At 39.6% G+C, this 22,772-nt stretch overlaps 1 protein-coding gene across 3 annotated transcripts in view; it reads right to left on the bottom strand.

The window, feature by feature from the left end:
* Positions 1-22,772, bottom strand: part of TMEM45A (transmembrane protein 45A) — a 74,345-nt gene that overhangs the window by 33,084 nt on the left and 18,489 nt on the right. Inside the window, exon 1 of one of the 3 annotated variants that reach the window (XM_019448174.2) lies at positions 11,008-11,112. The exons of the other annotated variants lie outside the window; for them this stretch is intronic. The gene's annotated coding sequence lies outside the window, so the exon portion shown is untranslated. Of the gene's footprint in view, positions 1-11,007; positions 11,113-22,772 lie in introns of those variants that run through there. 3 annotated transcript variants of the gene reach the window in all.

The raw sequence follows: 22,772 nt of genomic DNA, 5'->3' as shown, positions 1-22,772 counted from the left end.
GTGCCCACTGTGATTTCTGTGCATGTCCAGGATGTGAAGAGCGGGGTCAGGAGGCACCACAAGCCTAATCTCCCCTGTCCTGCCTGCTTGTGATGGGCTCCGGAAGTGCTACCCCCAATGTGCCAAGGGAGGGGCAGCAGTAGGAGTGGAGTTGCAGGAATGCATAAAAATTAGACAAGTGAATAAGAAGAAACAACCAGAAAGGCTGGAGTGGAGGTGGAAGAGGTGTGATTGGTCCATGCAAGTTAGGAGGAATGCTCAGGGTCCGGTGATGGTGATCAGGGTTTCAATGTCTGCTAGAGCAGTGGTTCTCCACACAGCTACCACAGCAAAACCATCTGGGAACGAGAAAAACACTTAGAGCCTCTGGTTCCCACACAGAACAATTAAATCAGAATGTCTGAGGGTGAGGCCTGGGAATTCTTTCTTTCTTTCTTTCTTTCTTTCTTTCTTTCTTTCTTTCTTTCTTTCTTTCTTTCTTTTTTCATTTTGTAAGCTTTCCAGATGATTCTAGTTAGCCAGAGTTGAAAGCATTGGGCCCTTCTCATAAACCTGCCATCTAAGGTTAGTCAGCCTCACCAACCACAACGTGAAGTGAAGTGGAGAGAAAGGCTCATGGTGACAGGGTTCCTATTCTATGCCAACACACCTGACACGCACCAATGAATTTAATCCCATAATTATTATCACTGTGTTAGAGATAATAGCAAAGAGGTGCCTTTCATAAGAACTGTAATGTGATTATAGTGTCATGACTGAACCCAAGACTCAACCCCAAGTCTATGTCCAAAAGGGACAATGGAAGAAAAATGACCCCTTAGAGAACCCACCACTCTAGGAACCAAAATAAAGTCCTCTCGATTCCATGAGAGGAATCATTTAACCAGACAGAGACTTGAAAAGTTAACTCACTTCCCAAGTCCATAAGCTTGTAAGTGGAAAAACCGGAATCTTGACTCAAGTCTGTCCACCTCTAATCCTCACCCTCTCTTCCATCATTTCTGCCCTCCACACCTCAAAAGCTAATTGTTACAACCATAACAAGAATCGTTCACTGAATGCTGGCTGTCTCAAACACTGTACTGAGAACTTGACATGTATTCTCCAAGGAAAATCAAGTAAAATGACTGGGACATATCAATAAAATAGTTAATACACAGGGTAAGGGGTAGCACCACTTGGAAGGGTTAGAAATGCAGCTTCTCTGGTCCCACCCCCAACCTAAGCCAGAATCTGCATTTTTAAAAAAATCCCCCAGGGAATTCATCATCACATTAAAGTTGGAAAAGACTGGGATGACTGGGTGGCTCAGTCCCTTAAACATCTGACCTCAGCTCATGACTTCACAGTTCGTGGGTTTGGGCCGGGTCAGGCTCTGTGCTGACAGCTCAGAGCCTGGAGTCTGCTTGGAACTCTGTGTCTCCCTCCCTCTCTGCCTTTCCCCCATTCACGCTCTGTCTCTCAAAAATAAATAAACGCTTAAAAAAATTTTTTTTAAGTTGCAGAAGACTGCTTTAGGTGGTTTTTATTATTTTCTTTTTATCTTTCCAAAGAGTTGTTTTGGTGATGTGTAGGCACGGCCTAAGATTCTCCATTTACCAGACCTTACAAGGCTCCAGTGAACAATACACAAGGAAGCAGCTGCCTGCATTTGGTGGTTTACAATGCTGTCAGGAAGGGCAGAGGGCCCCAAAACACCCTTTCCCCAGTACAAGTCTTTCCTTGGAGTCTCCCAGGGTGTCGGTCTCTAGATGCACACTGTTGGATTCCAAATACCCTCAGCAAGAGAGTCACTCCTTAACAAGACAAATTACACTGAAAGTGAGATTCACTAATAGCTTATGAAAGCCACAATGGGACAAAGCAGTGTTTCTCAAACTCGAGTAATATGCAGACATTTTAAAAGTAAAAAAAAAAAAAATTCTTTCCAGAGCCACTATGTTGCCTTAAATTGTTTTTATTATAAACTTTCTTACATAGTAAAAATATATATTTGGACAATTATAAAAATAAACCAATTTACAAATTAAATATAAGAAAAACTACAAAACCAACACAACCAAATAAACAAATAAAATATAATAATTACTTCTGCTAAAATAAATGGACTTTCACGGCATGACTATCACACTGACAGCTCCAGGGTATATTCTTTTTGGTTCAGAACATGTATATTATTTTGTCCTCCAGTTGACTCAATTTTCTATTCAAATTAAATTCCACTGAAAGGCTGTTTGGCATGTTAAGTCCATATTCTTTATGCATCAACCCTTGATAATTAAAGCAGTGCTTCTTGCCTGTCACAATCCTAAATAGAAATGTAAGCTTCAGCACTGATATCATTGGTTGAACTCCGATATAAGATGTGTATGCAGGTGATCTAGGAGATGCTAATAATATTTCTCAGTTCTTGTTGAAATGAAAGTGCAGAGTTAGATTATTATAATAGAAAGTTTACAGACCTCTTTCTCTGCCCACAAGAACATGTCGGCAGATGCCTAGGAACTATCAACTCCAATTTGGGAAATGCTGGAATGAAGAATTAGGAAGAACTGGGTGCCTGGGTGGCTCAGTTGGTTAAGAGTCCGACTTCGGCTCAGGTCATGATCTCCCCGTTCACGGGTTCAAGCCTAGTGTTGGACTCTGTGCTGACAGCTTGGAACCTGGAACCTGCTTCTGATTTTGTGTCTCCCTCTCTCTCTCTGCCCCTCTCCCCCTTGTGCTCTCTCTCTCTCTCTCTCAAAAATAAACATTAAAAAAATTTTTTTAAAGAATTAGGAAGAACTATACCTCAATAGTTAATGGGGGGAAATTCCTCTTTATATAAATATTTCAGCTAGTAAATGCAGAAGAAGTGATAGAATTTAGAATTCACAAGCCCTAATGAATTAATAAACTCAGCCACTAATAAACAAAGATGGCTAAATACAAATCAAAACCACAATGAGATACCACCTCACACCTGTCAGAATGGCTACAATTAACAACTCGGGCAACAACAGATATTGGCAAGGACGCAGAGAAAGAACCCTTTTGCACTGCTGGTGGGAATGCAAACCGGTGCAGCCACTCTGGAAAACAGTATGGAGGTTCCTCAAAAAATTAAAAATAGAACTACCCTATAAATCAGAAATTGCAGTACTAGGTATTTATCCAAAGGATACAAAAATGCTGATTCGGAGGGGCACATGCACCCCAATGTTTACAGCAACACTATGAACAATAACCAAAGTATGGAAAGAGATCAAATGCCCATCGACTGATGAATGGATAAAGAAGATGTGGTATATACACACAATGGAATATTACTCGGCGATCAAAAAGAATGAAATTTTGCCATTTGCAACAACGTGGATGGAACTAGAGTGTATTGTGTTAAGCAAAATAAGTCAGTCAGAGAAAGACAAATATATGATTTCACTCATATGTGGAATTTAAGAAAGAAAACAGATGAACATTGGGGAAGGGAAGGAAAAATAAGATAAAAACAGAGAAGGAGACAAACCATTACAGACTCTTAAATACAGAGAACAAACTGAGGTTGTGGTGGGGTGTTGGGTGAGGGCATGGGTTAAATGGGTGATGGGCATTAAGGAGGGCACTTGATGTGATGAGCACTGGGTGTTGTATATAAGTGATGAATCACTAAATTCTATTCCTGAAATCATTATTACACTATGTTAACTAACTTGGATTTAAATTTTTAAAAAAATGGTTGACATCCCAGAGAGATAACCTGACAAGGTGTGCCTGAAGTATTCTTGCAAAAAAAAAAAAAAAAATTAGCTTCGGTGTGATTCAGCCTCTCTATATAATTACCAATTGATAGGACATTCAGGAGCAGAGGAGCATGTCAAATGATATCTTAGGGATACAACAGTAAAATCCAGATGATGCAAAATTATACAGAACAAACTAGTTTCTTCAACAGATAAATTTAAGAAAAACAGAGGTAAAAGGAGAACACATATACCAATAGAGAGTTCTGAGTGGTATCTACAATTGCGATGTATGGACAATATTTAGATCTTAATTCAAATAAAAATAATTCAGGATTTTAAATTTCATAGGGGTAATAATAGCATTGTGTTTAAGTTTTTTAAAGAATCTTTATTTTTTAGAGATACACACTGAAATATTATGGACCAAACAATATGACTTGAATTAGTTTCAAAATTGTAATGGTTGATTTTGTGTTAAACTTGCTAAGCTCATGATACCCAATTTTTAGTCAAACACCATCTAGATGTTGCTGTGAAGGTATTTTTTAGACAGAATCAATATTCAACATTTAGACATTGAATAAAGCAGATTACCCTCCACACTGGGGGGGGGGGGGTGGGCAGTGGAGATCTCATCTAATCATTTGAAGGCCTTAAGAGAAAGGAAGTAATCTGGCCTCCAGACTGTTTTCCCAATAGAAACTGCAACATCAACTCTTCCTTGGGTCTCCAGCCTGCTGGTTTAGGACTTCAGATTTCAGACTTGCCAGCCCCCATAATTGCAAGAGTCAATTCCTCTAATATCTCTCTCTCTCTCTCTCTCTCTCTCTCTCTCTCTCTCTCTCTCTCTCTCTTTCTCCAACTCCATGTATTTGTATATACATATACATATACATACATCCTTCTGGTTCTGTTCTCTGGAGAATTCTAACACAAAAATAATGATTTGGGGGAGGAAAAGTATGGGTTAGGAAATAGATAAAAGAAAATTGGCTACGAGTTAGTGATTGTTGAAACTAGGTAACAAGTATGTTATACTATTTCTTCTACTTTGGGACCTTCTTGAAATTTTCCATTTGAAAACTTGGGAAAGATGAAAATAAATGGAAAAGTCAAGCAGAGACCCAGTTTTTCTGTCACTGAGCCTGACAACAGAGCAGCATGTTAGAAATCAAGGCTGTCCTGATTTAAATCCAAGGCCATGACTGCAAGACTCACAAAGGAGAAATGAAAGCTGGAAGGGCTTGGCCTTGGAGGTGACTCTTCTCTTGATCATGAACTTCCAGTCTAATTTACACTGCACCTCCTCTGGCCCTCAGTACCTGCACATCCCTTTACCACAGCACTTTCTTGCACTTTTACTCTCAATCTCTTCTCACTAACCAGGAGTTCCTTACTCATTCAAGCACCAAGCTTGCATTAAAAAATGTTAGATCAATAAATCTAAGCAATGCCTATGCTTTTTTTAAAAAAACTTTTTAAGTTTATTTTTGAGAGAGAGAGACACACAGAGAGAAAGAGCATGAGAGGCGGAGAAGCAGAGAAAGAGGGAGATGCAGAATCCGAAGCAGGCTCCAGGCTCTGAGCTGTCAGCACAGAGCCTGATGTGGGAACCAAGTTCACAAACCATGAGATCAGGATGCTTAACCAACTGAGCCACCCAGGCGCCCCTAAGCAATTCCTACTCTTAAGCCAACTCATGCTACTGCTTTCTAGCTCTTATTTTCTTCTAATTGTTAGAGCCTACCACTAAGTGCTCTATTTCTAATTTCTGCACATGCTCTGATTCTAAACAGTCCACCCTCACCACCAAAGGGAGTGAATTTTGGCATTCGTCATCATAGAATTTTGTAAAATTAACCTTCAAAATCCCATTTCCTGGGCAAGAAACAAAATCCCATGCAACAAGTAGCCTAATTTGCAGTGCTTTTTTTCCAACTTCTTACAAAGCAAAAGCTCTCTAACTCATAGGATATGTTATGAAAGCCATTCTTTTACCCAGCTTTGCCCCTGAGGTGGTATAATTTCAATGTGAATATTCATTCAAATGGGCTGTTTCTTTGGCTTTGTCATTGTATTCTGCATGGTTTGGGAATAAAATCATTGATTTCACAATTGGAGTTAAGAAAATCCTAGAATATCCCATTTTACAAATTAAATAAGCGAAAAAAAATTGGCCCAATGCCAGATTTTATTTTGAATCAAATGTGTACAGGAGAGAGAAACTAAGAAAAGAAAAAAGAAAAAAAAAAAAAAGAAGAGACAGAAATAGGCATCTCTGATAGGCATCTAAACTCTAGCCTCCTCTAGGGGCACTTGGGTGCCTCAGTCAGTTAAGCGCCAACTTTGACTAAGGTTATGATCTCGAGGTTCAAGCCCTACTTTGGACTCTGTGCTGATAGCTCAGAGCCTGGAGCCCGGAACCTGCTTAGGATTCTGTGTCTCCCTCTCTCTCTGACCCTCCCCTGCTCATTCTCTGTCTCTCTCTATTTCTCTCTCTCAAAAATAAATAAATAAAATGTTAAAAAAAAATTAAAAACAAAAAAAACTCTGGCCTCCTCTAAATTCACATTCAGACAACAAAAAGTGGAGAGTTTTGTAGTTCGCTATACTCCATGGAAAATGCTCTGACTCCTATACAAGAAAATGAGGGGTCAGAGTGAGTTGAAGACTCCTTCCCTCCTACCCTATCCCCTGTCCCTTGATTCACCCTTAAAGTCATTACTTCAGCCCAAAGAAATATCCACCTTTGTTTCTGCCTCCACCTTACAGAAGGGCAGGGCACAAGGTCATGACAAACCTCAAGGTAAATGAGAATGAACATAGGGAATAAAGAAGAAAGAGTAAATTTTTCTAGGCTGGGCTGCCAGTGTCTGAGTTGAGTTACATGTCCATGAAAAACAGCAAGGCTTCGTGAGAAAACTATACACAAGCCTCATAGCCTTTGACAGAGATCTTAAAGGTCTCCAGAAAATATGTCAATAACCAGTGTTGACAACTATGCAAGAATGTCACCCACATTTCCAGTTCCTGCCCTTCAACACTTGGTACCACTTTGGACAATGTGGTGTAGACAAAATTCAGCAGCAGCAACAACAACAACAACAAAAGTATAGGATACTCAGTGACATCTGAATTCTAGATAAGCAACAAATTTTTTTAGCATAAATATGTCCTATATGTTTCATGTGTTATTTGAAATTCAAATTTCACTGGGTGCCCTGTGTTTTATCTGGCATCCCATGAAAGGATTTCCATTGGGTAAAGAACATTGCAACAGTTCAGGGTAGAGATTTCTCAAGCCATACCCATGAAGCTGGGGAAGAATTTGACACTGAAGTGCCACATGAACATAAGAGGAAAGAATTCAAGAATATGTCTGTTTCAGGGTACCTGAGTGGCTCAGTCAGTTAAGCATCTGATTCTCCATCTCAGCTCAGGTCACGATCTCACCGTTCACAGGTTCCAGCCCTGCATCAGGCTCTGTGCTGATGGTGATGGTGTGGAGCCTCCTTGGGATTCTGTCTTTCTTTCTGCCCCTCCCCTGCTTGTTCACCCTCTCTCTCTCCCTTTCTCTTTCTCTCTCTCTCTCAAAATAAATAAACTTGAAAAAGAAATATTTCTCTCCTCTCTCTGCCCCTCCCCTGTTTGTGTGCTCACTTGCTCTCTCTCTCTCAAAATAAATAAATAAACTGGGGGAAAAAGATAATATTTCTGTTTCTCCAAGCATGAAATTCATTAGAAGAGACTGACATGTTTCTCTGAGTAAGAGATCTCAAGTTGATTTAGCTGTGACTTCTAGAGTCAGACACACTACCGTTGCAGCACAAAGTCACAGGCCATGACTTTTGAATATTTCCAGATCTATATTTAAACATCCTGTACTTTTCTGGGGGCGCCTGGTTGGCTCAATCGGTTAAGTGTCCGACTTCGGCTAGGGTCATGATCTCACTGTTTGTGGGTTCGAGCCCCGCGTCAGTCTCTGTGCTGACAGCTCAGAGCCTGGGGCCTGCTTCAGATTCTTTGTCTTCCTCTCTCTCTCTGCCCTCCCATGCTCACACTATGTCAATCTCTCTCTCAAAAAATAAATATTAAAAAAAATTATAAATAAATAAATAAATAAATAAATAAACATCCTGTACTTTTCTGAATTATACCCTGGCTATTTCTTTTTCTTTTCTTTTTAGAGAGAGACAGAGTTAGTAAGGGACAGGGGTAGAAGGAGAGAAAGAGAGAGAATCCATACTAAGCATGGAGCCTGACACAGGGCTCAATCCCAGAACCCTTGGATCATGCCCTGAGCCAAAATCAAGACTCAGACACTCAACCAACTGTGCCACCCAGGCATCCCTATCCTGGCTATTTCTTAATCAAAACTGTCCCATTGCCTCATTTGTGAAATGAGAAATTTGATCTAAAACAGTGGTATCATCAGGTAAGCTACAGACCCCTGCATCAAGATGCCATTGTAAGAGGCCACCTGAACTGGTATGAGTATGTCTTTTTTTTTTCTCAGTCAATAGATACTAAAAGTATAGCCACAATCCAATTGTTGGATGGGGTAGGGAGGGATCCCAAAAGTCCTCCGATATTAAAAATGGGTCAATCTTTTGGGCGCCTGGGTGGCTCAGTCAGTTAAGCGGCCGACTTCGGCCCAGGTCATGATCTCACGGTCCGTGAGTTCGAGCCCTGCATCGGGCTCTGTGCTGACAGCTCGGAGCCTGGAGCCTGTTTCAGATTCTGTGTCTCCCTCTCTCTGACCCTCCCCTGTTCATGCTCTGTCTCTCCCTGTCTCAAAAATAAATAAACGTTAAAAAAAAATTTAATACAAAAAAATGGGTTAATCTCTTATTTGCTAAGGTTGGAAGTATTGATCAATGATGATTTTCAATGTTTCTTCCAATCTCTTCATGATTCCTAGCATCAGAGCCACCAAATAATTGGTTCTTTGCTGGTTCTTCTGAAAATCAGTTCTGAACAAGTAGAATAAGAGTCGTGGGGCTCAAAGTTAGAAGGACTGATCATAAACAACAGATGTTGGTAATGATGAAAAAAAGGGGAACGCTGTTACAGTGTTGGTAGGAATTCAAACCATGCAGCCACTCTGGAGAACAGTGTGGAGGTTCCTCCAAAAGTTAAAAATAGAACTACCCTATGACCCAGCAATTGCATTACTATGCATTTATACAAAAATACAGATTGGAAGAGGTACATGCACCCCAATGTTTATGGCAGCATTATCAACAATAGCCAAACTATGGAGAGAGGCCAAATGTCCATTGACAGAGGAACGAATAAAGAAAATGTGGCATACACACACACACACACACACACACACACACACACACACACACACACACAATGGAATATCACTCAACCATCAAAAAGAATTAAATTTTGCCATTTGTGACAGTGTGGATGGAACTAGAATGTATTATGCTAAGTGAAATAAGTCAGTGAGAGAAAGACTAGTATCATATGATTTCACTCATATGTGGAATTTAGGAAACAAAACAGATGAACATATGGGAAGGGAAAAAGAGAGAGAGAGAGGGAAGCAAACCATAAGAGACTCTTAACAACAGAGAACAAACTGAGGGCTGATGGAGGAGAGGTGGGAGGAGGGATGGGCTAAATGGGTGATGTGTATTAAGGAGGGTACTTATTATGATGAGCACTGGATGTTATATCTAAGTAATGAACCAGTAAGTTCTACTCCTGAAACGTATATTACACTATATGTCAACTAAATAGAATTTAATTAAAAATTTGGAAGGAAAAAAAAGAAGGACTGGACATAAAGGTGGTCAAGTATGATGGGCACTATATTAATCTTGCTGTTCCCTTCAATGGATTTAACAAATACAATATATCTTCTGAATTCCTGTTGGTACTTTATTTCTTTTCCTATAGTCACATACCAAAGTAATTTAGATGGGGTAATTTATAGACATTTTGGTCTCCATAAATGAGACCAAAATGTTAAAAATTTGCTTTATTTTTAAATTTTTTTAATGTTTATTTATTTTTGAGAGAGAGAGACAGAGCATGAATGGGGGGAGGGTCAGAGAGAGAGGGAGACACAGAATCTGAAACAGGCTCCAGGCTCTGAGCTGTCAGCACAGAGCCCAATGCGAGGCTCGAACTCACAAACCACGAGATCATGACTTGAGCCAAAGTCGGACGCTTAACCGACTGAGCCACCCAGGCACCCCCAAAATTTACTTTTTTGTTAATTTCCACTTATTCTTACTTCAAAAGTATTTATGATGCACTAACCCTAAACCAGGTATTATATTCTGCTCTTGATGACAAACTACTACATACTACATTTTACAAAGAGATAAATGCAAAGAAAGATGAAGTCCCTTGTTCAGTGTTTCCTGATGAAGATGATGCTCTCAAAATCATATATATCATAAATTATATTTATGTATTTTAAATACCTATTTTAAAATACTAATAGATGATGTGAGATTTTTATGTCTTGGTCTAAAAAAAAATTGAGAAACATGACTGTAGCCACATTTACTCACTTTCTGCCTTTGACTGCAAATATAAAAGTCAATCTTGACCCAAAGATTTCCTTCCACTTAGAGCTTCCTACCTTAAAAAAGACTCCTAATTACTCAGAGGACTCTGAAGCACAATGTGTTCTTTGTAACTTAATTTGTTTGAATTGTAACCTATCCTGTTGTAATCCAAAACTGATAGGAGAAAAAAAATTAGAACTGTTTTGGTGATTATATTTTTCATTATTTATTTAAAATGCAGGTTGCCTAGTTCGCTCAGTGGGTTAAGCATCTAACTCTTGATATTGGCTCAAGTCATGATCTCACGGTTGGTGAGATCGAGTGCCGCATCAGGCTCTGCACTGAGCATAAAGCCTGCTTGGAATTCTCTCTCCCTCTCTCTCTGCCCCTCCCCCGCTTTCCCTCACATGTGCGCACTCTCTCTCTCTCTCTCTCTCTCTCTCTCTCTCAAAATAAATAAACCTTAAAATAAAACAAAAGTAAAATAAAATAAAATAACAAAAATTCCTTATGACTAGTTTTCCTTAAGCCTACCTATAGCACTATCTACATGTTTCCTATGAGAAGACCTCACATTGCCTCCTCCTTTTAACGATGAGTCTTATACCAAGTCCAACAAAAACAAAATAGGTGAGGAAAGACAGCACCTTAAATCTGTGTGAGGCTTTTAACACTTCCAAGCCCATGATCTGGTTAATTCCATGAAGGACCTTATGAAGTATGATCAGGAATGCGGGAAGAAGACGACTCACCTGAAGATTCATAACTGAGGTGGTAACTAAACCGCCAGTCTCCTCTATTCCCAGCTTCAAACCTTTTTTTCACTGTTGCTCATTGACAGAAGTCAAAAAAGACATCTAATTAAAAGCGGACAAAAACATGTGATAAACCAGCAATAACAGGACTTTGGGGAGGGAAAGCCAACCAGAGACTGCCGTGCAAGAAAAATAATAAGCCCCACAAGGGCTAAAAAGATTTTTCAAGTAACTCCTTAGAATCTACTCGAACACAGTGAGGGGCCTCAGGGTCCTACACTGGATGGTCTCTTGAGGCCCCATCTAGCTCCCTGACACCACTATTCAGTGTCTGGTCGGCATCGCAGCTACACAGAAGTCACATCACAATCCATCACCAGATATAAGGAGGTTGCAAAAAAAATAAAAAAGCAAGGCCAGAGATTTCTGGAGGCAGCATTGTTAGTCAGCACATATATGGTTTACTATTTACTTAAACAGTGTGCATAGATTAGGGCTTAATATGGAGGAAGTACCTGCAAAATACTCTACTTACAGTGTCTTATCTTATCCTCCCACCTATTCTCAAAGGATACAAATTACTGCTAGCCTCCTGGTATTAACAAAGGAGGAAACCAAGGCTTAGAAAAGATAAGTAACTTACTGAAAGGGTTCTAGTTAAACAGCAGAGCTGGGATTTGAAGCTGGTGTGGGTGACTCTGGAACTCATGCTCTTACTAATCTGCCCTTGCCCCTCCCTGTGTGCTTCAAGGACAATGAGGACTCCAGCATGCCTGGCCCAGAAGGCAATGTAGGGCCGAATTGGAAATACGGGAAGATGGCTAGAGATGAGGCTTCAAAGGCTGCTCAATGTCAGCCAAAGAAGCTACCATTCCGGCTGTAGACTGAGCTTCGCTGGGAACTGTCATTATCCATGATAGGAAAAGGAAAGGGTGAAAATTGAGACAAGTGCAGAGCACCTGACATACGGCTCCCCTGCCAGTATCAGGAAGCTAGTAAAAGCTTTGAAGAAAAGAAGTTACATGGTGTAAATGGTATTTCAGGAAGATTAATCTGACAGCCACGCACAGAAGGTATTAAAGGGAACAAGAGGCTGGAGGCAAGGAAACTGGTTAAGAGGCTATTGCAGACGCTTGTTTCTGAGATGACGAGTCTGAGTTGGAACAGAGCAGTGAGAACAGAGGAAAAGGGACAAATGTAAGTGTTACCCATGATGAAAGAACTGACTGGCCCAGAGGAGCTTCACAGCCAAGGCTATGGTCTGTGATGGTCTGAGGCAGTGTGAAGAGAGAAGGAGAAACACTACCAGCTGGTAGTTGCCTCAGCCCTGCACACTCAGGAACCTGCCTTTTCTGTCTCCTCACCAGACCACAAGCTCCGAAGACACAGGGACCTTTCTTGTTCCTGGTAGCTCCATACCACAGGCCAGGTGTTTGGTAGACTTAACAAATATCAACTGGCAGTCTGTTTCCTCTGTCTGGATCTCTGTTTCCACTTTTTCCTGGAAACTTCATGTAGGAAGGCCTTCCCGAAGGCCCAGCGAAAATGTTTCTTCTTCAGAGAGGCTCCCATGACCAGTCAGCCTAAATTAGGTCCTCCAGTTTTCCTGCCCATAGAAAACCTTTCTTCACGGTACTTATTACAATGTGGAATTTTATATTTGTTGTTTTTTCATTTATTTATTTTTGTTGTTTTTGTCATCGGTGGTAGTTTCCCAACTTCCCCCACTACACTAAAAGCTCTGCAAGATCAGCATTTCTTTTCACCACTGAGTCCCCAACAACCAGTACAGCACTGTCCCATAGAGATAAAATGCAAGCCATATATGTAATTTTAAATTTCCAGCAGCCACATCTTTTACAGTAAGAAGAAACAGATGAAATTAATCTTAAGACTGTTTTACTTAACCAAATATATCCAAAGTGTTATCATTTAAGTATGTGTGATTTATTGACAAATTGATGGGATAGTTCACATTCCTTTTTTTTTTTCTTTGTACTAAGTCTTTACTTTCTGTATTTTACACTCATAGCACATCTCAATGGGGACTAGACACACATCAAGTGTTCCATAGTCATGTATGGCTAATGGCAACCATAATGGATAACACAGATCCTTGCAAGGTGTTTGACCTGTATTTCTTACTTAATAAGTAAGATTCATGAGCAAGGGAAGGTGGAAAGGGAAAAAAGAAGGAAAAAAATGGGGAGAGGAAAAAAGACAGAGAAAGTAACATTTGTCAGGTGTTTTACGTTAGGTTCTTTCATACATCAATAAATTATATGACTTATTTCTAACATCAACCCTGGTGAGGTAGACATTATGAAAACCATCTTTATTAATGGGACACCAGTTTATAAATGTCATGTAACTTGCCCAGGATTACGCTGTCTTTTGAGTGAAAGAACCAAGATTCAGAATGCAATCTTCCTTTCCCAATTGTGATGCCTGCACTCACAGAAGTCGTACATAACAAGTTTAGTCAGGCCCAGACTATTATCTAAATCTCTTTCATCCAGATAAAACATCCCAGCGCTTCTACATATTGTTTTGAATCTTACAGACACTCTCATTTCAAAAGTGTGCTCTGATCATGGCAGGCTAACATGGCAGTCTCCCTTTTTCTCCTCCAGAAATGTTTTAGAGAAATCTTTATCCTATTTTCTGCTCTCCATTAGAACACTACTATGACCAAACAAAATTGTGGCATTTGCAATACCCCAAATATGCCAAGCTCTCTAACATGCTTCCTAGCTCTACATAGTTTTCCTGCTACCTAGAACCTTTCTCCTTCACGCAGTTAACATGCATCCTACATGACTCAGTTCAAGAAAAAAAGAAAGAAGAAAAGGAAAAGACTCAATTTTTTCAGTCATCTCATCTCAGGCAAGGAATCTCCATGGCCCACTCTCCAAGTGTGAGGTCCCCCGTTTCTGTGTTCACAAAGCACTCACGTGGAATTTTTCATGCAAACCATCATTATACTTCTAAGGTCTCCCTCACTAGACTGAACTTCTAGAAAGCAAGAACTATGTCTTTTATCTTTATATCCCCATTGGCCAGCATTTGTTGAATAGGTTGTTAAACAAGTAGATAAAGAAATGGATGGATCGATGAGCATGCTCATAGCCCTGTTTAAGTACAAGAAGCAATATCTGGTACCACACAGTCCAAAGAGTTAAAGAGGACTAGAGTGCTCTTGCAATACCTGCATTGCACTCGGCCAGTCGTCAAGGTCTGGGTCACAGTAACAAGAGCAGATGGCATCAGATGAGCACCCAGTGATGCCTTCAACCATATCGTAAGAAACAATGTTTTAAGCTATGCAGAAGATGTAGCAAAATTGGGACTTACCCCACTGTTGGCTCCTAGGAGGTTAGAGATATGTGGAAGTCGGGAAATAGTTAGGGATGTAGTGGGTAGGAAGAAGCATCCTAAGCATCAAAATGTGGCCAGAGAGCCAAAGAGCCTAGGCATGCTAACCTGGAGGGGACATGCAGTGTTGGTATCCATCTATCCCTCAGAAGGGAAAATGGTGGCAGACTGCACTGAGAAAAGTGCCAAACTGTAGGAACTTAGTTCTTCCTAACTCACAACACCTTGGGCAAATATTTTTACCCCTGGGGATACCTTGAAAGATGTTTGTAGATGGAACTTTTGGCTGCACCTGAGATTGTGGTCTGTAGTAGGTGTTGGGCCAGAGCTTCTAAACTCTGATGCAGGGGCGCCTGGGTGGCTCAGTCGGTTAAGCGTCCGACTTCGGCTCAGGTCACGATCTCGCGGTATGTGAGTTCGAGCCCCGCATCGGGCTCTGTGCTGACTGCTCAGAGCCTGGAGCCCGTTTCAGATTCTGTGTCTCCCTCTCTCTCTGACCCTCCCCCGTTCATGCTCTGTCTCTCTCTGTCTCAAAAATAAATAAATGTTAAACTCTGATGCAGCACACTTGTGTACGGGATACAGTTGTGCCAGAGGAAAATACTAATTCCCACAGTCCCCGGAACAGCCAGGTGAATGTAAGGTAGGAACAAGGCTTATGGAAGCCAGAACCTACTCCCCAGTGCTGGACCATTGCCTAGGAATGAGCCCTCTCATCTGCATGGTATCATGTTCTATGTAAACTCTGTCATGAAAAAATGTTGGAAAGTATAGAGTTAGACTATAGGAGGTAAATGAGCAAGCTTCAGAGACTTAGGAATTTTAAAAAGTATTTCATTTTGACAGGGCCAAGTGAGTAGAGTGTACTAGATATGCAGTAGCCAGGATCTGGCCCAATAGTCTTGCAGGATTGTGAGCTCTCAACTGCAAGTACAGACCAAAACCAGTGGGTGCTCCTGAGAATTCAGGTGGAAGCTGGAACACTAGCTCGTGGCACCACTGAAAGTAAACTAATAACAGTAACCCACAAGAATAAGGCCCAGGTCCTCAATAAAGGCACACTCTAAAAAACCAACATATCAAGGTGAGTGACACTTCATCCCCCCCCCCCCAGTAGCCCATATTTCCTAATTGAGAGGGGAAGGACAGTGGCCAGAGTCAGCCCTACAACCACTGCCTGGCATCTCCCCACCTCTCCTCCTGGCAGAGTATAGCCAGGGAGAAATTAGTCCTTAGAAATTAGAAATGCTCATGGAATTTATCTTGCATGCCATCATTACAGCCTCATAAACAAACTGAAAAGTGAGGGGGAAGAGGATGTGATTGTCATTGGAGCTGGGCTTATTACCCCCATGCCCCACATTTAGCCTCCTGCCAGTGTTTGCTTGTCTTTTCAAGCACAGATCTGAACCCAGAGTTGGATACAGCTGGGCAGTCACATAACCAGAGGACCACAATAATAGCTAAAAGACAATTAAAGGTATTGGGAAACCATGGCTTCTTCTGAACTCTCACCACACTACTAAGCTGGTCAGAAATATACTTCAAGTCACAGCAAATGGGCCTAGAGCTGTAATAAGACCAGGATACAGGAGGAAGGCAAGAGCCGAATGTGGCAAGGAGGCCCTTCTCACTCTGAACAGGTGGCACACCAGACCCACCTCTCAGCATGGCTCTGACTGACATCACCCACCTGTGGATCTGAGTGGGCTAGAGAAGACCAGACCCATCTGGCACAAAGTAATATGGAGTAAACAGCCCAAGGGTATGTGTGTACGTGCTGAAGCTAGTGAGGCACCTCACAGCCCTAGCCAAGGAAAAGCTAACATCTGAGATCTAAATAAGCCTTGCCAAGGTGGGGCAGACACCAAGAGACAAAACTAAAATTAATCCCCACCACACCCAACCTCCACCAGAAATGCAAATGTCACCTGTACTCCATCTGTTCAACACTGCCAGTGGGGAGCTGAGCACATGCCAGAAGAATTTAGTCTCTACTAAATCCCAAATTAAAAGGCATCCAAGACCTTTACAAAGCTCCACTCTCTGAATTTTGCTCCAGCTTCTAAAGGGGTTATTCAACATTTGGAAATGACAAGAAAGCAAGCATCTTCCTTCTTGAAGGCTAATAAAATGTTCACTCACTTATCCACCATGAGCCAAAGAAGCATTAGGAAGTCTTCTTGATGTGAATCTCATTCTGTCACTTCAAAGTAGCATCCAGGTCCCAGCCTGGCAATGACACCATAATAATCTCAATTTTTTTACGTCCTCTTACTCTACCACTTCCTAGACCAAGACAGGAAAAATGAGATGTCTTTCTTAGTGATCAGATACTCTTGCTCCCTTAGAGACAGGAAATGATGAAGGCAGAGGCTGTTGTTGTCCAAAGGGTTGAAGCCAAGTTGGTAGACTCTGTCTGCTTGCTTCTCCATGAGATGCAAGAAAAGAATACTGGAACCAGAAGCCCAGCCCCACCATGGTTCACATCAAGCTGCACAGAGTTGGAGGTTCATGTAAGTGAGTGTGTCTTGGGGGCAGGGTCGGGGCGAGTGAAAAGAGTTACCTAAAAAGGCATTGCACACATACACACACAAAAACAAAAAAGAGCAGAAGACAAAAATAGGAACAGAGAACAAGGACAGTGAATAGAAAACAGTAACCAATATGGTGGATATTAAACTAATTAATAATTACTTTAAACATCAGTGGTGTACCTGCACCAATTAAAAGATAAGATTATCAGAGTAGATCAAAAAGAAAAAATGGTGGGGGGACGCCTAGGTGGCTCAGTCAGTTAAGCGTCCAACTTTGGTTCAAGTCATGATCTCCCAGTTCATGAGTTCAAGCCCTGTGCTCTGTCTCAAAGCCCGGAGCCTGTTTCAGATTCTGTGTCTCCTTCTCTCTCTGCCCCTCCCCCACTCATACTCATGCTCTGTCTCTGTCTCTCTCTCTCAAAAATAAATAAACATTAAAAAAAAAATTTTAAAAAGACCCAACAGTATGTTGTCTATAAGAAACTCACTTTAAATATCAAGGCACATATAGATTAAAAGTAAAGAAATGGAGAATTTACATTATACTAACACTAATCAAAAGAGAGCAAGAGTAGATATATTAATTTCAGACAGAGCAGACTTCAGAGCAAGGAAAGTTATCAGGAATATAAAGATGGGCATTGCATAATGATAAAGGGGTCAATTCCCCAAGAAGACATAAAAATTGTTCATGTGTATGGGCCTAACGGCAGAGCATCAAAACATATGGGGCAAAAACTGATAGAATGGCAAGGAGAAATACATAAATCCATTATTCTAGTTGGAGGCTTTAACACTCTCTATCAGAAATGGATAGATACAGCAGGTAGAAAATCAGTAAGGACCTAGATGAACTCAAAAGCACCATTAATCAAATGGATACAATTGACATCAATAAACTACTTGATCTAACAACAGCAGAATACACATTCTTCTCAAGCTCAAAAAAAATAGTAACTAAGGTAGATCACTTTCTGGGCCATAAAACACACCTTAACATATTTAAAATAATAGAAACAATACAATATATCCTCTTAGACAACACTGAAATTTAACTAGAAATCAATAACAGAAAGATAGCTAGGAAATCCCAAAATACATGGAGATTAAACAACACACAAGAAAAGAAAAAAATCTCAAGAGGAATTTTTAAATATTTTGAGTTAAATAAAAATGAAAAAAAACAACTTATCAAAATTTATGGGATGCAGCAAAAGTAGTATTTAGTGGGAAATTTATAATTTATTGAATGCATATGTTAAATTCAATAAGTTTATAATATATTGATTGCATATATTAAAAAAGAAGAAAAGAGGGGCTCCTGGGTGGCTCAGTCAGTTGAGTGTCTGACTCTTGATTTTGGGTCAGGCCATGATCCCAGGGTTGTGGGATCAAGCCCTACATTGGGCTCCATGCTGATCATGGGCCCTGCTTCAGATTCTCAATCTCTTTCTGTCTCCCCTGCCCCTCTCTCCCATTCACATGCATGTTGTCTCCCTCTCTAAAATAAATTTTAAAAAAAGAAACAGAAAAGATCTAAAATGAATAATCCAAGCTTCTACCTTAGGAAACTAGAAGAAGAGCAAATTAATACCAAAACAAGAGAAGGAAAAAATAATAACAATTAGGACAGATATTAATAAAATTGAAAACATGAAATCAATGGAGAATATCAACAAAACCAAAAGCTGGTTCTTTGAAAAGATCAATAAAATTTATAAACCTCTGGCCAGGCTAAGATTAAAAAAAAAGAAAGAGAGACACAAATTACTAACATCAGAAATGAAAAAGGGGTATCACTACAGATCCCACGAACATAATAAGGATAATAAAAGAATACTATAAACAACTTTATATACTATAAACAAAGTTATACAAATTGGATAACCTAGATGAAATGGACCAATTCCTTGAAAGATACAATTTACCAAACACACACAAGAAAAGATATAAACAATCTGAATAGGCCTATATCTATTAAAGAAATTGAATAAGTAATTAATGACTTTCCAAATCATAAAGAAACAGATTCAGATGGGTTCACTGGTGAATTCTACCAAACATTTAAGGAAGAAGTTATTTCAATTCTGTATAATCTCTTCCAGAAGACAGAAGCAAAGGGAGTACTTCTTAACTTATTCTAAGAGGCCAGTATTACCCTAACACTGAAACCAGACAAAAACATTACAGGAAAACAAAACTATAGGCCAATATATCATCAACATACATGCAAAACTCCTCAGCAAAACATTAGCAAATAAAATCCAATGATGCATAAAAATAATTACACATTTTAAGCAAGGAGACTTATCCCAGTGTGCAAAGTTGGTTAAACATTCAAAAATCAAGTAAATTAATCTATTGTAACAATAGACTAAAGAATAAAAATCACATTATCATACCAATAGGTGCAGAAAAAGCAAAATCCAGCACCCATTCATGATTACTTAATTTCTTTAAAAACCTTTCAGCAAACTAGGAGTAAAGGGGAACTTCTTCAACTTAATAAAGAATATCTATAAAAGAAATAATAAAGAATATCTATAAAAATCTACGGCTAATATCATACTCAATGTGAGAAACCAGAAGCTTTCTTCTAAAATCAGGAATAGACACCACTGTACTAGAAGTTTTAGCAAATGCAATAAGACAAGAAAGTGAAATAAAAGGTATACATTAAGAAAGAAGAAATAAAACTGTCTTTGTTCACAGATGACCTGTTCACCTATATATACAGAAAATCCAAAAGAACTGACAAGAAACTAGAACTAATAAGCAATTGCAGCAAAACTTTGAGATATAATATTAATGTACAAAAGTAAGTGGGACTGTTTCTGTAAGACAAAGAAACCATCAGCAGAATGAAAAGGCAACCTATAGAATCGGAGAAAATATTGGCAAATCATGTATCTGATAAGGAGTTAACATCCAAAAAATATGTACAAATAACTCATACAACTCAATAACAAAAAAATTAAGAATCCAATTTTAAAAAGGGCAGAGAAATTGAATAGACATTTTTCCAGAAAGACATACAGATAGTCAATGGGTACATAAAAAATTTTCAACATCAGTAATCATCAGGGAAATGTAAGTCAAAACCACAATGATATATCACCTCATACCTGTTAAAATGGCTATTAACAAAAAGATAAGAAATAACAAGTACTGCCAAGGATACAGAGAAAAGTGAACCCTCATACATTGTTGGTGGGAATGGAAATTGGTGCCGCCACTATGGAAAACTATGAAAAAAGTATGAAGTTTCCTCAAGAAATCGAAAATAGAAATACCATACCATATGATCCAACAATTGCATTATTGGGTATTTTTCTAAAGGAAACAAAATCACTATCTCAAAAAGATATCTGCACCCTCATGTTTATTGCAGCATTATTTACAAGCCAAGACATGGAAATAACCTAAATGTCTATCAACAGATGAATGGATAAAGAAAATGTAGTGTGTGTGTGTGTGTGTGTGTGTGTGTGTGTGTGTGTGTGTGTGTGTATGAAAGAAATTCTGTCATTTGGAACAATATGGATGGATCCTGAGGGTATTATGTTAAGCAAAATAAGTCAGACAGAGAAAGACAAGTAGTGTATGATCTCACTTATACGTGGAATCTAAAAAACAAACAAACAAAAAACAACAACCAAACTCATGGATACAGAGAACAGACTAGTGGTTGTCAGAGGTGGGGGAAGGAGGAGGGATAAAATGGGAGCAAGTGTTCAAAAGTTACAAACTTCCAGTTATAAGATAAATAACACCTGAGGATGTAATGTTCAACATGTTAACTATAACTAGTAATACTGTATTGTATATTCGAAAATTGCTAAGAAAGTAGTTCTTCAACATTCTCATCACACACACAAAAGATTGTAATTGTATGTAGTGATGGATGTTAACTAGACTTACTGTGGTAATAATTATGTGATATATACACATATCAAATCATTATATTGTATACCTAAAATTAATACAATGTCAAATGACATATATGTCAATTATATCTCAGTAGAAAAGAAAACAACCAACCAACTGGCCCAATTAAAAAGTGGACCAAAGGCCTGAAGAGACACCTCACCAAAGAAGATAAACATATTGCGAATAAGCATATGAAAAGATGCCAAGTATCAGCTATCATTAGGGAGTTGTAAATTGAAACAACAATGAGATACTATTACACACATATAGAATGGCAAAAATCCAGAACACTGACAGAACTAAATGCTGGTGGCAATGTGGAGCAACAGGAACTCTCATTCATTGCTGATTGAAATATGGTGTAGCAACTTTGGAAGACAGTTTGGCAGCTTCTCACAAAGCTTCTCACATATTCTTACCGTATGATTGAGCAATCAAATTCTTTGATATTTACCCAAAGCTAAAAACATATATGCACACAAAAACCTGCATACAGATGTTCATAGCAACTTTATTTACAATTGCCAAAACTTGGTAGCAATCAAGATGTCCTTCAGTAGATGAATGGATAAATAAAATGTAATACATCCATAAAATGAAATATTAATCAGTAGACATGGAAGAAACTTAAATGCTTACTACTAAGTGAAAGAAGCCACTCTGAAAAGGATACAATACTATATGACTCCAATGACATAACATTCTAGAAAAGTCAAAACCAAGGAGACAGGGCAAATATCAGTGGTTTCTAGAGGTTAGGAAAAAGGGAGAGATGAATGGGCAAAGCACCAAGGATTTTTAAGGCAATGAAACTATTCTATGTGCTATTATAATGGTAGATACATGTCATTATACATTTGTTAACCCATAGAATGTGCAACACTAAAAGTAAACCACAGGGGCACTGGGTGGGTCAGTTGGTTAGGCTTCCACCTCTTGATTTCAGCTCAGGTCATGATCTCACAGTTCGTAAGATCGAGCCCCAGATCAGGCTCTGCACTGACAGCGTGAAGCCTGTTTGAGATTCTCTCTCTCTCTCTCTTTCTCTGCCCTTTACCTCCTTTCTCTCTCTCTCTCTCTCTCTCTCTCTCTCAATCTCAAAATAAATAGACATTAGAATGAATGAGTGGATGAATGAATGAATGAATAAATAAATAAATGAATAAATAAATAAATAAATAAAAGTAAACCATGATGTAAACTATGAACTTTGAGTGATAATAATGTGTCAACGAAGGTTCATCAGAATGTACCTCCCTGCTGAGAGATGCAGATGGCGAAGGCTGTGCACATGTGGAGGTCAGGGTTATATGGCAACTCTCTAACTTCTGCTCAGTTTTACTGTGAATGCAAAACTCTTCTAAAAAATAAACCTGTTTTTCAAAACAGGCACTGCAGGCAGATGCCCAATGTATGAGGTCACATGAACAATGGAGCAAACAGCATCACTTTCCAGAAACCAGCAAGGGCAGCAAAAAGGGAGAACCCACAAATGTATTCTGTATCTGTCATCTACCAGCATCTACCATCCACCAGCCTGTTAACCCAGTCCCAAAGGAAAAGCCAGAAGTCACATTCTGTCCTCCCCAACAATTTTTGTCTTCATGACTTGAAGCTGGTGAGGCCTCTGTGGATCAACAAGAGGGAGCGGAGGAGTCTGCGCGCACTCCTACTGACTGGAAATTGTGTCCAGTACACTGCAGGGGAGCTCTCTCTGTACCTCAACAGAAGCCAGCTATGTCCCAACCTGCTGAGTCATCCTCTGGCCTTGGCCCAGGAAAAAGCCTCCCTGAAATACCTGCCAAACTCCACAGTCACTTTCAAAATGTAGGTCAGCCTCTGCAGGCCTCTAAGTATCATTAGAGCCTGAAAGGGCCATGGCCACAGCTGGGGAAGCTTCTTCGCCTGTCCTCAGTTTTT

Source organism: Panthera pardus, unplaced genomic scaffold, assembly GCF_024362965.1.
Source record: "Panthera pardus isolate Hobbes unplaced genomic scaffold, ASM2436296v1 HiC_scaffold_16, whole genome shotgun sequence".
In the NCBI taxonomy this organism is placed as follows: domain Eukaryota; kingdom Metazoa; phylum Chordata; class Mammalia; order Carnivora; family Felidae; genus Panthera; species Panthera pardus.
Note: the sequence above shows the minus strand (reverse complement) of the source record. Positions and strands in the feature narration are given on the sequence as shown.